This window comes from Xenopus laevis, chromosome 2L (assembly GCF_017654675.1).
Source record: "Xenopus laevis strain J_2021 chromosome 2L, Xenopus_laevis_v10.1, whole genome shotgun sequence".
NCBI lineage: Eukaryota > Metazoa > Chordata > Amphibia > Anura > Pipidae > Xenopus > Xenopus laevis.
The window spans coordinates 143,890,229-143,904,672 of record NC_054373.1 but is presented as its reverse complement, the minus strand read 5'-3'; the positions used below and the strand labels follow the sequence as shown (position 1 = coordinate 143,904,672).

The window sequence follows — 14,444 nt, the reverse complement described above, 5'->3', positions numbered from 1 at the left end:
TTGGGAACCAAACCAAACAGAACATTCCAACAGCGCCACCGCAATGGGAGAATTTTTGCAATGTATAATGAACACTGTTCAGACTCCTCAGTTACCCACAGTAAAGAAGGGCAGAAAACGTAAATCTCAACTCCCTCAATCCTCAGAATCAAAGGAGGGTCTAGTTTCAGACTCAGAGGAGGACAAGCCTAGAATCAGAGTTATCCAAACATGCCCGCCCAGCCGCTAGTTCTGAATCCGATGACAATCCAACTGCGGCAAATCCTGATGTTTCCAAGAGACTACTCCGAGAATTGCTACAAGCCTTAGAAATTAACGACGAGATGGTTACGCTTTCCAAGGCTGCTGGGTGTACAGAAAAAAGCTAAACATACTTTTCCTATCTTTAATGCTATTACCTATCCGGTGCCAAAAGGACCACCAAAAGAAATTGGACAAAGCCCCCAAAGTAGATTCAGTGGTTGCATGACTATCCAGACAAACCGCATTACCCGCAGAGGAGGCCACCTTCAGAGAGCCACTAGATCAACACATGGAATCTACACTTAAAAGAGCCTATGTTCAGGCAGCAGCAATACTTAGCCCAGCTGCGGCATCCGCAGGTCTATCACGCACTGCTAAACACTGGGCACAGAAGCTTGCACGACATCCACCTTCCTCCCAACAAATTCAAATGGAGGTTGACCGGTTAACCACAACACTTGGCTTTTTAACTGATCCGGCAATGGAAGTAGTCAAGTTGGCGGCTAAAACAACAGCAAACATAGTTGTTGCTCGTCAGGCACTCTGGCTACGGCACTGGTCAGGTGAGACAGACTCCAAGTTGAGACTCCTTGTTTGGCCCAGACCTCGAACAAATAATTACCGAGGTCACGGGGCAAGAGCACCACCGAAAAATGACAGAAATTTGAGACATCTACCAGAGGCCAACCTCGGAGACACTGGATGTCACAGAGTAGACCCTTTCGGTCCTTTTGTTCCAGCTTCAGAACACATTTGTCAGACCAGGGCAACAAACGCACCAGGCCCCCCTGGCACCAACTAAGTCGCACAAATAAAAAACCAAACAATCCCAAGCCCAGCTCCGCTTGACTTCAGGCGGCGACAGGGGCCACAGCAGGTAGGGGCAGGCTACAAAGATACCTGTGGGAGTGGCAGACTCATGTATCAGACTCTTGGGTGCTAAGTATAATTCAACAGAGATACAGGATTCCCTTCACCCCCCCCCCCATCTACCACACAGGAGATTTCTCCCATCTTCCACTGCACCGCACAAAGAACAACTCCAACAGGCGATTACCACACTACTACACACAGGTGTAATAGAGACAGTACCAGAGCCCCAGAGATTCAAGGGTTTTTACTCCAACCTTTTTCTTGTACGGAAAAAGGACGACCGCTTCAGACCAGTACTCAATCTAAAAACATTTAAATCCATTGGTCGCAAACCAGAAATTCAAAATGGAATCTGTCCAAACGGTAATTGCAGCCATGGAACCAGGGGTCTTCATGACGTCAATAGACCTACAGGATGCTTACCTACACATCACAATCTACCTGGAGTCTCTACGCTTCCTGCGTTTTGCCATCGCCAATGCATACTATCAATTTACAGCATTGCCCTTTGGGCTTTGTACTGCTCCACGTATCTTTACCAAAAGTCCTCTCACCAATAGTGCCCTATCTCGGGTCTCTGGGGATCCACATAATCCCTTACCTAGATGACCTTTTGATCATGGCACCATCTGCCACACAAGCAACAAAGGACACTTCTAAGTAAATACAGGTCCTAAACCAGCATGGTTGGTTAATCAACTACCGCAAGAGCAACCTCAACCCCAGTCAGACCATTCTGTTCTTAGGTCTTCAGTTTGATTCACTTAATCAGAAGGTGTATCTTCCACCAGACAAAATACAGACAGTGATCACTACCACTCAATCATTCCTCACCAGGGCGATAGTGTCGGCAGAGGATTTCCTTCGCCTGCTAGGCTTCATGGTGTCTGCCCTCGAAGCACATCAGACCCCTCCAATACAACTTTCTAAAGTATTGGAACAAAAATCACAAGAACCTGCAACCGCAAATACCTGTAGACCCAACCACCAGAGAAAGTCTAGGATGGTGGACAGTATCAGCCAATCTACAGCAGGGTCGGAGCTGGGCAACTCCTTGGGAGATAGTGACCACAGACGCCAGCCTCGGGCTGGGGAGCAGTATACAAACACCACACCCTACAGGGAATATTGACACCAGAGGAAGCCTCCTTACCCATCACCCCTCCTTGAAGCTTCAGGCGATTGCCCTGGCCCTAAGGGGTTGGTCAACAATATTACAGGATCGACCAATACGAATCCAGTCCAACAATGCCACTGCTGTGGCATATATCAATAAACAGGGCGGAACACGCAGCAAGATGGCCATGCAAGAGGTGTCACGAATCCTAACTTGGGCCGAGCGTGCAGTTCCCAACATCTCTGCAGTTTTCATCCCAGGGGTCCAAAACTGGGATGCAGATTACCTCAGCAGAACGACAGTCGACTAAGGGGAATGGTCATTAAACAACGAGGTGTTTGCTCAACTAACATACAAATGGGGCACCCCAGACGTAGCCTCCAGACACAAACACAAGGTTCCACTGTACTGCTCCAGGACCAGAGATCCGGGAGTAGCATTCATAGACGCACTAGTCACTCTCTGGAATTTCAGACTAGTATACGCATTTCCACCGCTAGCCATACTACCCAGAGTAATCAGAAAGATCAAACTGGGCGACGCCACAGTGATTCTGATAGCACCAGATTGGCCCATCAGGGTATGGTACACAGATCTCATTCACTTGTCTGTATCAAGACCCAGGGCCCTCTCAAGCACCCAAACTTATCTCTACTCCATTTAACGGCCTGGCTATTGAGACCACACGCAAGACAGCAAAACTCTACCATAAGGTGTGGAGAACTTTCCTAGCCTGGTGTGACAAAAACAATTCCTCTTGGCAAAACATACCAACACGACTGTTCATTGAATTTCTCACTGATGGACTATGAAGATTTTCATTCATCCAGGTCATGGTACACCTAGTATAGGTAAATCTAAAAACAACTGGACTTGCTGAGTAATCAATGAAGACACCAGTCAGCTGAACTGAAGAAGCTGCTCAGATGAGTAGTGAAACGTCTTCATTGATTACTCAGCAAGTCCAGTTGTTTTTAGATTTACCTATACTAGATATTTCTCACTGATGGGTTTCACAAGGGATTAGGTTTACGCACTCTAAAGACTCCGGTCTCAGCCCTATCAGTCTTAACACATAATCGCTGGCCAGAGGACCCCACAGTCCAACAATTCTTCAAGGGGTGGCCAGAATCTGACCACAGCTAAGAGAACCACTGCCAACCTGCGACTTACCCTTAGTGCTTGATGTACTGCAACAACCACCATTCGAGCCTTTCACAACATGCGACCTTAGGTGGCTTTCCCTCAAGGTGACCTTTCTCATAGCGATAACTTCAGCTAGATGAGTTTCTGAGATTGCAGCATTTTCATGTAGGGAACCATGGCTAGTCATACATCAAGATAAAGTATCCTTCGCACCACTCCCACGTTTCTACCTAAGGTGGTATCTGACTTTTATTTGAACCAGGATATAAATTTGCCATCTTTTTGCCCTCTACCACAAAATGAGATAGACATGATTACATAAGTTAGATGTAGTAAGAGCCTTGAAGATATATCTAAAACGATCAGCTCCATATCGAGCTTCAGACACACTTCTTGTTTCCTATTCAAACACTCATAGAGGAAAGGCTATTTCCAAGAGGACTGTTGCACGCTGGTTAGTAGAGACTTATCAATATAGCTTATGATATAAAGCAGAGACCCAGACCATTTACAGAGATTGCTCAATGTAACTGAAGGTGTTGTAGGACCTGGCTTTTTACTATTGAGTGCTGTTCTTGTATCTTCCAGCGTGTTGCTATCTGGTTACCTTCCCATTGTTCAGTTAGGCTGCTGGGTGGGGGGGAAGGGAGGGAGTTATATCACTCAAACATGCTGTACGATAGTAAAAAGTGACTGAAGTTTATCAGAGAACAAGTTAAATGACTGGGGGCAGCTGGGAAACTGACAATATGTCTAGCCCCATGTCAGATTTCAAAATTAAATATAAAAAAATCAGTTTGATCTTTTGACAAACAGATTTCAGTGCAGAAGTGCTTGAGCAGCACTATTAACTGATGCGTTTTGTAAAAAAACATGTTTTCCCATGACCGTATCCCATTAAACCTAAATTTTGCCAGGCCCGGGACAACTGTGACCCCCTGCTGGCAGCCCTGCTCATATCCTGGGATCTTCAGCACTGTTGGAAAAGGTAGGACAATGCTTCTATAGTATGCTTGATCCCATGTGCCTTTCTGGCTGGTCTCTGTGGCATCCAGCACAAAGTGCTTCCCCCCCCCATCCGTGTCCACTCCCTAAGAGCTTTCAGTGCAGGCCTTGACTGGCAATCTGTGGGTTCTGGCAAATGACAAAATGGCTGCTGTAAGATGCCATAGAAGCCCACTGCTTAGTGGGCTGTGAGGGATTGTTTGGTACTCTGTGTAATTGATCTGCCAGGGCTCATTTTGAATCCGAGTCGAGATCTGCTTCAGTGGCAATGATGTGTGGCCTTTGCATTTTTGTGGATAGGAGAGGGAGGTGGAAGCTAAATGTTATCATGTGATTAGTAGCTACATGCTACCTGAGCTTTTCAGATAATTGCTCCAGTCCTGTGTTATGGCTGCTTGATGCTAGCTTGGATAATATGATGCATACCTGTGTGAATGTAATCGTGTTTACATCATTATATATGCGTGTACATTCTAGAAAAAATTACACCAGTACTCACTCGGTCATGGCTATTGGAGCCAGATTGTATTAGGCTTGACATTGTTTGCTTGTCTGGTTAGTAGCAACCCGACACTCTGTTTATTGTGCAAAATTGCAGTGTTAGACTGCGGGTCCGGGGCACACTGGGCAGCTGTCAGGAGCCCCTAGGCACGACCCTCCTACAACCAGTGGCATAACTACAGTGTGGAAGGCCCAGTGTACTGCAATTCCCAAGCTGCCTGCCTGTCTGCACCGCCCGGCTCACTCCCAACCCCATCAGGCCCGGATTTGTGGAAAGGCCACCTAGGCCCGGGCCTAGGGCGGCTGGATTTTAGGGGGGCGGCATGCTGCCCAACCACACCCACATTGTTTCAAAAACACTGGGTACAATAATTTTTTTAAATTTCCCGTGTGACAATCCCCATTGCTCCAGTCCAGATGATGAAAATTTACATGAATAAAAGGGAGGGGACAGGGGCGACAAACAGCAGTGGGCCTAGGGGCGCCCACTATATAAATCCGGCCCTGAACCCCATGCCTGCCCACTCCCTCCTCTTGGCAGCCTCCTCCCTTCCTAGAGCCCGAGCAGCCTGAATCCCCGGCCAAAGGTAAGCTGCAGGTGGGGACCCTCTCCGACAGCCACCCAGCCCCTGGTTTAACCCCTTCCGATGGCCACCTGCCCCAGGCCCGAGGGCCGGCCTCAGCGCGAGGTGGCTGAGGCCCGCAGTGCAGTCGAGGAAGAGTCATAGGGATCTGGGCTGGGTTGGGGCGGCCCATCAGATTTTTCCTCAATGCCAATTAGCAATTTGAGTGAATATATAATCTAAAGGAAAAGTAAAGCCTCCCAGACAATTTTTTTAGTTTTATCAGCACTTAAGACACTTGAACTAAGATAATAAACATATTTATGATACAAATCCCTTTATTATTCAAAATAGCATTTCTTGTAGTTAGACCATTGTATCTTGTTACAGAAGTGTAATTACACAAACATGTAGGCAGATTTAGAAAGCCCAGGTTATCCTGAAAAAAATGATGTATAATTTCCCTAGGTAAAATAGACCCCTCCCCTGAAAAGTCCAATTTGATGGCTGACTGACAGGTTTATTAAGAGCTAAAGACAAATTCAAGAAAAATGTCAGACAGTTTTCAGATTGTCTTTCGCACAACATTTTGTTTAAAAGACAAATTCACAAAAGTGGAGATAGAGGTTTGTGAATTTGATGGGAAATCTGATTTTTTTATATATTTTTATATATACTTAAAAGGTCCCCATAGACGCAAAGATTTCTCTTGCCGAACGACCGATTTTAGCAAAATCCGACCAATCTTCCAAAATTATCATGCAGTTAGTGGGATTCGAACGATCGTACATCTTATGATTTTTCGGCCGACATCTGTCAGGAAATTGATCGGCCAGGTTAAAAAATCTTTGTCGGTCCCAGTGCAATCTATCTATGTTTGCAGGGCCAAGCAGGCAGCTCCCCTTTGTTTTCCTGGTAAATTGGTCTTTTTAGTTGATGGACAATTCGTACAATCGTACGATCGTTCCAAGATAATTGTGGTCTCACGATGGTGATCAGATCTCAACATCTATGCCCAGCTTAATTTAGTCTCAATATCACCACTTTTGTGAATTCCTCCCAAGTGTCTCTAGGTGGGAAGCTTGGAAAATTGGTTAGGTGTGACCTTGACTCCTAATTAGGATGGATTCCTTTGTTCCTGCCAAGTGCCTGTGTTGACTGGGATTATGCCTTCCTGTTCTCAGGTCATCAGTGCAGTGACATTGTTTTTTATGTCTGCTTTTTGGTGCTTGCCTAAAGTACAAGGTAGAAATGAAGCATGAATTGCCCTGCTTGTTTAATTTATTTTGAGACATGGTTGCCTTAATGTGTCATACAGCCCAAATTTAGGGACTGCTTGTCTAGATATTGCAATAACTGTATAATAAAACTTTACAGAAAACAGCTTATCCTCATTAGGATCAGAATTCTCTTAAGGTTTCCTTTTGGCATGATAGCAACCTTTAGTACTCCTAGCATGATAGTATGCTGTGAATGGTCAAGAGGCCAGCAAAAGTATTAGTTATGTGCAGGTCGAGTTTTTCCCTCCACCTGCGCCCGACTTCCGGGTTCCTTTTATAGACCCGAGCCGACCCACCAATGATGTCACAAAAGTGGCGGGGAAAGCAGGCACACGTTGATAAAAGTTGAATCCGGAAGCCGGCATATGTAAGGTTGAGGGCAGGGAGAGCAGTCAGAAGTGCTCAACCCGGACCCAGAAAGGGGGGTGCAAGGTTGGACCGAATCACCCCAACCCACAGGTCCCGCGAGTATTGGGCCGGTCCGAGCATCACTAAAAAGTACATATAGGCCTGATGAATGCCTAACAGGGCTCGTAGGGATTTCTGCCTACAGTATTTTCTCTGAGAGACAATCTTTTCTGTTGCTTTGTGGGGTTTTCTGTTGCACTGCATTGCTGGCCACCTGATATGTTATTTGGTTCTGTTCTTAATAAAGAGTTTAAATTCATGAGGTATTACTGTCACAGAACATTCTCTAAGGGAGAGTCTAAGAGTAGGTAGGGTAGGTTTTGCATTATTTCATAGTTAGGAATATGTACAAGGACCTAGGGGATGCTCATTTTACATCTATTTGGTATACCTCTTTATAGTGTATGTTAAATTCTGGGAGTTGGTTCCCGTGATCTGTCAGACACTGTATACCTTTCACCAGGGACGCCATCAGAAATCACAGGGCCGTATGATAACATTTTCTGGGTCCCAGCCCAGAGCCCCACCCCCATTCCCGCCCACACCACAGTAAAAAGACCACAGATTCATCAGAGCTAAAAGTCACATGACTGGGGCAGCTGGGAAACTGACAATATGTCTAGCACCATGTCAGATTTCAAAATTGAATATAAAAAAATCTGTTTGCTCTTTTGAGAAATGGATTTCAGTGCAGAATTCTGCTGGAGCAGCTCTATTAACTGACGCGTTTTGTAAAAACATGTTTTCCCATGACAGTAACCCTTTAAGCAATCCTGCCAGCTCTCAAAAAGTGCCAAGATGGGTTTTTCTCTTTCGTGACTAATACTACTCGTGATTTTCAGAGCACAAAACTGGATGTGTTCTCTGTGGTTAGAACTACCCTGATCAGGGAAAAATTGCTTTTACAAATCCCTTCTTTTAAATCAAAGGTTGGTTTTCTTGATGTGTGTGCAATCCTTTTGGGCATGTTTATGCCCAGACAGAAGATGACGTTCAGCACAGAAAAGGCCTCTACAAAGTAAGTGCAGTGTTTTTGCGAGAACCTTTTTACAGAACACTCGTTTGGTCACCAGGCGATCTTGAGATTGCAATTTACTCAGCACTGTAAGTTAAAGGTCAAGTGACCCCGACGTGATTTGAACACGCAACCTTCTGATCTGGAGTCAGACGCGCTACCGTTGCGCCACAAGGTCTCCACACAGGCAAGTCCTAAAGCAATCCTGCCAGCTCTCAAAAAGTGCCAAGATGAGCTTCTTACTTTTGTGACTTATAGTACTTGTGATTTTCAGAGCACAAAACGGAGTGTGTCCTCAGTGGTTCGAACCACCCTGATCAGGAAACATTTGCTTTCCCAAATCCCTTCTTTCATCCTCGTGCGGCAGCACTGATGTTTTTTAGTTTGCAAGATGCTCATATGCTGGCTGAACATTCCGAGATGGACCTGCATGGGAATGCCTGAAGCTTAACATATCAGAGGTGTGAAGTTCCATCTTTACATGCATTGTGTGCTGTTTTTTTAAAGGCTATGCCTTTATCTGAAGCTAATGGAAGCACAAGGCGATCTTTTATTTGCAATCTACTCTTCAATGCAGGTTAAAGGCAGGTTGACCCACGACTGGACATAAACGCAAAATCTTCCGATCTGATCAGGAATCCTCTTTTATCTTTGCTGAATTCCCAGGTTCGTTCATGCAATTATTAACAACCAAAAATCAAAGGTTGGTCTTCTTTCAGTGTGTGTGCAATCCTTTTCGGCATGTTTATGTCCGGACAGAAGATGAAGCTCAGCACGGCAAAGGCCTCTACAAGGTAAGTGCCGTGTTTTTGCGAGAACCTTTTTACACGACACTCATTTGGCTGCAAGGTGATCTTGAGTTTGCAATTTACTCAGCAAGGCAAGTTAAAGGACAAATGACCCCGACGTGATTTGAACACGCAACCTTCTGATCTGGAGTCAGACGCGCTACCATTGCGCCACGAGGTCTCCACACAAACAAGCCCTTAAAGGGATACTGTCATAGGAAAACATGTTTTTTTCCAAACGCATCAGTTCATAGTGCTGCTCCAGCAGAAGTCTGCACTGAAATCCATTTTTCAAAGGAGCAAACAGATTTTCTTATATTCAATTTTGAAATCTGACATGGGGCTAGACATATTGTCAGTTTCCCAGCAGCCCCCAGTCATGTGACGTGTGCTCTGATAAACTTCAGTCACTCTTTACGGCTGTACTGCAAGTTGGACTGATATCACCCCCCTCCCTGACCCCCCCAGCAGCCTAACAACAGAACAATGGGATAGCAGCTCCCTAACACAAGATAACAGCTGCCCGGTAGAACAGCACTCAATAGTAAAAGCCAAGTCCCACTGAGACTGATTCAGTTACATTAAGTCGGAGAAACATCCTGCCAAAAAGTAGTTCCATCCTAAAGTGCAGGCACAAGTCACATGACTGGGGCAGCTGGGAAACTGACAATATGTCTAGCACCATGTCAGATTTCAAAATTGAATATAAAAAAATCTGTTTGCTCTTTTGAGAAATGGATTTCAGTGCAGAATTCTGCTGGAGCAGCTCTATTAACTGACGCGTTTTGTAAAAACATGTTTTCCCATGACAGTAACCCTTTAAGCAATCCTGCCAGCTCTCAAAAAGTGCCAAGATGAGATTTTCTCTTTCGTGACTAATACTACTCGTGATTTTCAGAGCACAAAACTGAATGTGTTCTCTGTGGTTAGAACTACTCTGATCAGGGAAAAATTACTTTCACAAATCCCTTCTTTTAAATCAAAGGTTGGTTTTCTTTATGTGTGTGCAATCCTTTTGGGCATGTTTATGTCCAGACAGAAGATGACGTTCAGCACAGAAAAGGCCTCTACAAAGTAAGTGCAGTGTTTTTGCGAGAACCTTTTTACAGAACACTCGTTTGGTCACAAGGCGATATTGAGATTGTAATTTACTCAGCACTGTAAGTTAAAAGTCAAGTGACCCCGACGTTATTTGAACACGCAACCTTCTGATCTGGAGTCAGACGCGCTACCGTTGCACCACGAGGTCTCCACACAGGAAAGTCCTAAAGCAATCCTGCCAGCTCTCAAAAAGTGCCAAGATGAGCTTCTTACTTTTGTGACTAATAGTACTTGTGATTTTCAGAGCACAAAACGGAGTGTGTCCTCAGTGGTTCGAACCACCCTGATCAGGAAACATTTGCTTTCCCAAATCCCTTCTTTCATCCTCGTGCGGCAGCACTGATGTTTTTTAGTTTGCAAGATGCTCATATGCTGGCTGAACATTCCGAGATGGACCTGCATGGGAATGCCTGAAGCTTAACATATCAGAGGTGTGAAGTTCCATCTTTACATGCATTGTGTGCTGTTTTTTTAAAGGCTATGCCTTTATCTGAAGCTAATGGAAGCACAAGGCGATCTTTTATTTGCAATCTACTCTTCAATGCAGGTTAAAGGCAGGTTGACCCACGACTGGACATAAACGCAAAATCTTCCGATCTGATCAGGAATCCTCTTTTATCTTTGCTGAATTCCCAGGTTCGTTCATGCAATTATTAACAACCAAAAATCAAAGGTTGGTCTTCTTTCAGTGTGTGTGCAATCCTTTTCGGCATGTTTATGTCCGGACAGAAGATGAAGCTCAGCACGGCAAAGGCCTCTACAAGGTAAGTGCCGTGTTTTTGCGAGAACCTTTTTACACGACACTCATTTGGCTGCAAGGTGATCTTGAGTTTGCAATTTACTCAGCAAGGCAAGTTAAAGGACAAATGACCCCGACGTGATTTGAACACGCAGCCTTCTGATCTGGAGTCAGACGCGCTACCATTGCGCCACGAGGTCTCCACACAAACAAGCCCTTAAAGGGATACTGTCATAGGAAAACATGTTTTTTTCCAAACGCATCAGTTCATAGTGCTGCTCCAGCAGAAGTCTGCACTGAAATCCATTTTTCAAAGGAGCAAACAGATTTTCTTATATTCAATTTTGAAATCTGACATGGGGCTAGACATATTGTCAGTTTCCCAGCAGCCCCCAGTCATGTGACGTGTGCTCTGATAAACTTCAGTCACTCTTTACGGCTGTACTGCAAGTTGGACTGATATCACCCCCCTCCCTGACCCCCCCAGCAGCCTAACAACAGAACAATGGGATAGCAGCTCTCTAACACAAGATAACAGCTTGAAAACTTCTATTGTTTCCACTGGCTGTGGTTTTTGTCCCCTCTGTTTTTCTAACCTGTAAGGTCTGTTTCTATACCTCGTCCTTGGTATTGGCGTTCAGTAGAATATATTGTTGGTTGAAACAGTCCAAGGTCGACGCAGAGCTTTGCTGCAAAAATCTCTTTATTCACACAACATGTTTCGAGCAAAATTGCCCTTTGTCAAGTGTACAAATTACCAAATAACACACCATCTTTAAGGGAAATAGGTGGGAGGGGAAACGAAAGTGGGTGTACCAATTACAATTTTGTTTAGGGAGTTAACCCATTATTTACCCCCCGGGTCTAGTGCAACTATAAAACTACTTTATTGCATCAACATCGTGTCATTATACAATGGTTATTAAAAACAATTAATACCAATTAGTAAAAATTAGTAAAAAACTACTAAAACACCTCCACAGTGTACAAAGTGCTTGTGTCTTCTTATAAATTATTATCCTTTAGTCATCAGAGACGTGCTGGGTAAGACAACCACTGTTGTAGGCTTCCACACAACCTGGTTGGTAAAAACATATATACAATGAAAAGCCTAGTACTGCAAATATTTTGCCTACTGGAGGATTCACTTGACACATTTGTAGCAAGCTATAGCCGTATTGCCTATTTCAATTCAAGTCACCTATTAGCAACAAAGTCATACATAGCCCTCAGTTTAACTACTTACTATTCAGCAATAAACTACTTTGCTTACCTATTATAAGGTTAGGGCAGGATTCACTTGTATCTGTGGATTTGAAGCAGAATAAATATAATTAACTTGTTATAAAAAGCATTTCACGCTCCATTGGTCATTTAACCCTGCTGGCTGCATGCTATCCAATTTCTTAATCCACACAGCTTCCTCTGGAGGAGTGCTTTTTTTCTGTCACCTCCTCTTGTTTGTTGTTTCACCACTTCTACCACTAACCACCTTAGCTGAGCTACATTATGGTGGTATTCAGCAAAATGTCGGGAGACTGCTGTATCTGTACTAGTGTTAGGGGTATAGTTTCTTATATTCCCTTTGTGTTCTTTTATTCTTTCCTTCACACTTCTTGAGGTCTGTCCTATATAGACCTTCCCACAGGGGCATTTCAATAAATAAACTACTGAGCTTGTGTTACATGTAGCGTAATGTTTCATGTTGACTTTATATCCTTTAGTAGGGTGACTGATGTATTTACCTTTAATGACAGAAGAACAGCATACACAATTAAGGCATGGGAAGGTTCCGACTTGAGGGGTGCTATGGAAAATTGTTTGCATCCTGCACTTGGTTTCGAGTTCGGCTTTACAAAGCTTGTCTTTAATCGACTTCCCTCTCTTGTAGCAAAACATTGGTGCTTGTTTGCAAATATTAGAGAGTGCCTTGTCAGTACTTAAGATTGGCCAGTATTTTTTAATAATGGACTCGATCTCCCTACTTTGTTTACCAAATTGGCTAACAAAGGGAATCCTCTCCTGTCGTACTCTACTTTCCTTCGCTTTTAATAGCTCCTCTCTAGGTATTTCCTTAACTTCCTCTATCAGTTTGTCCAGTCCATATGGGGCATATCCCTTTTCCATGAATCTACCTTTTAGGGTTCGGGCAGCTTTATCATACCCTTCTTCTTTGGACGCTATTCTTCTAGCCCTCAGTAGCTGGCCCTTAGGGATCCCTTTGATACATTTAGGATTATGGAAGCTACCTGTATGTAACAAATTGTTTCGATCCGTTGGCTTGCGAAACAAATTTGTTACAATTCCTCCCTCTTCAATAGTCATTTCTATGTCTAGGAAGTGTAACTTCTTTTTGGCAATCTCAGTTGTAAACCTTATAGTGGGGTGGCTCCTGTTCGCTTTCTCAACCATTTCCTGGAATAGCTTAACATCTCCCTGCCATATCACCAGGATATCGTCGACAAATCTCTGATACAACAAAATATGATGCCTGTACTCGCTTGCTAGGAACATCTTTTTTTCCAACATATTAACAAATAAATTTGCGAACGATGGTGCGACCGCTGCCCCCATCGACGTCCCCTGGCATTGCCAAAAGAACTGTTCTCCAAATTTAAAGTAATTTTTTGTTAACACAATTGCTAAACAGTCTATTAGGAAATAGAGTAGACGTAGGGGGATATCTGTCTCAAATAGCGCATTTTCTATGCAATCAATCCCCTCTTGCTGTGGGATCGCTGTAAATAAGCTTTCGATGTCAATGCTACAGAGGAAGCACTCATCATTTAAGCCAGTAATATCCTTCAATTTACATAGCAGGTCTGTGGTGTCTCTCAAACAGGTAGGAATTTGTTGCACAAGAGGTTGCAAATATGAATCCACGAATTTGGAAAGTGGTTCCAGCACCGACCCTATTCCGGATACTATAGGCCGTCCAGGGGGGTCTTGTAATCTTTTGTGTATTTTTGGTACAGTATACAGTACCGGTATACGTGGAAAAACTGTGGTTAAAAATTCCGCCACCCCCTTATCAATTATGCCATCATTCCACGCTTCCTGGATCATAATATCAACCTCTTTTTTAATTTGTACAGTAGGATCATTACCTATTATTTTATAATGTCCAGGGACTGCCAATTGCCTCTGTATTTCCTCTACATACTTGGCTTTATCCATCACTACGATAGCGCCACCCTTATCAGCCTTTTTTATCACCAAATTGGTGTTGTTCTCTAAAGACTTTAGGGCTGTTCTTTCTCTTAGGGTGAGGTTATTCCCAGTGATGGCCCGCGACACATTTTTTTCCCACACCTGTTTAACATCATTTAACACAACGTTCTCAAACATATTTATGGCCTGGTTATCTATGTCTGGCATGTAACTGCTAGGTTTTTTTAGCAATACCTTCCTTTCATTTGGGCATTGTTTATTACCAATGAATTGCATTTTTAACTTAATGTTCCTTGTGAATTTCAAAAAGTCCACTTCCCAGTTTACAGGGTCATTGATGTAAGTGGGGACAAAGCCTAACCCTTTATTTAACACAGTACTCTCGGCTGTAGTTAGTTCATGGGAGGAAAGATTAACTATTAAATCCATTACCTCCTCTGCTGGCGTTTCCGATACGGGTACTGTTCTCTGGGTATTGGTTCTCTTGAATTTTT

The 14,444-nt window shown here is 43.9% G+C and overlaps 4 non-coding genes across 4 annotated transcripts; all 4 read right to left on the bottom strand.

The window, feature by feature from the left end:
• Positions 1–8,257: 8,257 nt before the first annotated feature.
• On the bottom strand, positions 8,258–8,329 carry trnaw-cca. Its single transcript has one exon. It is a non-coding gene; the product is annotated as a tRNA-Trp (tRNA).
• Positions 8,330–9,048: 719 nt separating this feature from the next.
• trnaw-cca lies at positions 9,049–9,120 on the bottom strand. The gene has a single exon. It is a non-coding gene; the product is annotated as a tRNA-Trp (tRNA).
• Positions 9,121–10,116: 996 nt separating this feature from the next.
• Positions 10,117–10,188, bottom strand: trnaw-cca. Its single transcript has one exon. It is a non-coding gene; the product is annotated as a tRNA-Trp (tRNA).
• Positions 10,189–10,907: 719 nt separating this feature from the next.
• On the bottom strand, positions 10,908–10,979 carry trnaw-cca. Its single transcript has one exon. It is a non-coding gene; the product is annotated as a tRNA-Trp (tRNA).
• Positions 10,980–14,444: the final 3,465 nt, after the last annotated feature.